Source organism: Frankliniella occidentalis, unplaced genomic scaffold (assembly GCF_000697945.3).
Source record: "Frankliniella occidentalis isolate FOCC.00 unplaced genomic scaffold, Focc_3.1 Scaffold546, whole genome shotgun sequence".
In the NCBI taxonomy this organism is placed as follows: domain Eukaryota; kingdom Metazoa; phylum Arthropoda; class Insecta; order Thysanoptera; family Thripidae; genus Frankliniella; species Frankliniella occidentalis.
The window spans coordinates 29,810-31,321 of record NW_026267662.1 but is presented as its reverse complement, the minus strand read 5'-3'; positions in this window follow the sequence as shown (position 1 = coordinate 31,321).

Genomic DNA, 1,512 nt, shown 5'->3' with positions numbered 1-1,512 from the left:
CTCTCCTTATCCGTGCACTCCACCTTTGAGTACTGATAGAGGTGGTGGTCTGGTGACACTCTGTGAGCGATTTGGACGGACGGGCTGTAGGCAAATCGGAACGCCTTGCCATCACCATCCCACTCTTTTTCTTTGAATGCCTTCTTCATGAGTGTGGTAACTTGCTTCACGCAAGCCGCATCTCGCCTATCCGCAGGTGACAGGTGCAGCTGGGGAACACAGAATGTCAAGGCAACGATTAAATGAACTGCTTGTTAACACTCTACACATAGGAAGTAGATTTGTTTAGAAACGCGTGCGTGATGTGTACCTTCAGAAGACCGGTGTCTCTGCCATAACCTCTCTGCCTGATCCAAGATATGAGAGCCGGAAAATCCTTGAGGTTGTCCTTTGTGACCTCAATAACTGGGCATCCAAACTTATCTTTCGTCACGCAGGAATCGTCTGGCAGCATCTTGAGCGGAGCACCCGGCAGACGGCGGCGAGAACAATACGGAGACACAATTGGGAGACATTTCTACGCAACGTGAGGCGGGTTCAGGTCAACCAGCCTGACACGTAAGGTAGAAAGAAAGATCCATTTTGGTTAGGTCCAAAACCCGAAAGATCTGCAAGTAAAACTTCTTGCAATAAAAGCAGGGAGGAAAGTCTGTCGATAATAATGTTGAGAAATCAATGTGGTTGTGTTTTTTCTTTCCAAAGTCGGTTGTGCTGGTACGCATGTAGAGGTGGAAGGGTGTGTTTTGGAATCGTGAAGGGGGCAGTGTGAACTGCAACGACAACAACAACACATCTAGCGAAAATACAGTATCGTGACGTAATTTGACCTTATCTGTGTCGTAGAGATTATTTGTGCTGTGCATTCTAATGTTCAGTGAGTGTGTTCAAGGTTGTCGAGTAATAGCAGTAATAATAATTACACTGTGGGTTGGTGGTATGTTGTAGTGACTTGAGGTTATGATGCCTCAGTAGGCCTTGCTCCGGGCGGGCACTATTTGTCTCAATATTTATCTTGCTGGAAAAGGAAATCATAATTGATGATGTGTCATGTGAAGAAATCTTGGCTGGAAATGTCTAATGTTTTGTCCTCCCCAATCCCCACCTCCAGGCTCTTCTATGGGTGCAGTGATGTCGTGCTGAGTGCCCGATGGTGATCTGTAATGGAGGGATCAGAAATCAGTGTAGCAGCTGTCACGCAGGATCACAACCCCTCTCCCAGTCCTCAGAGGAGTAATCCAAAGTCATCGCTCTGTTGTGGTGTAAGTATTTTTGTAATTGTGTAAGTAGTTGTGAAGTCACTCGGGCACCTTATTATTACCCCTGTTTTCTCATTTCATTTCAGTTTTCCATTAAAGAGGAGGTGAGTTACCTCGACGATGGTTCTGAAGTGGCTGACAACAGAGCTTCCTTTGCAAGTTGTAGTGAAAGTGCTGGCTGTTATTCTCAAGTCAACTGTTACTCAATGCAGAGCACCGTTGATGGGCACACTGGATTCTTGAGCTCTGAAGTTTG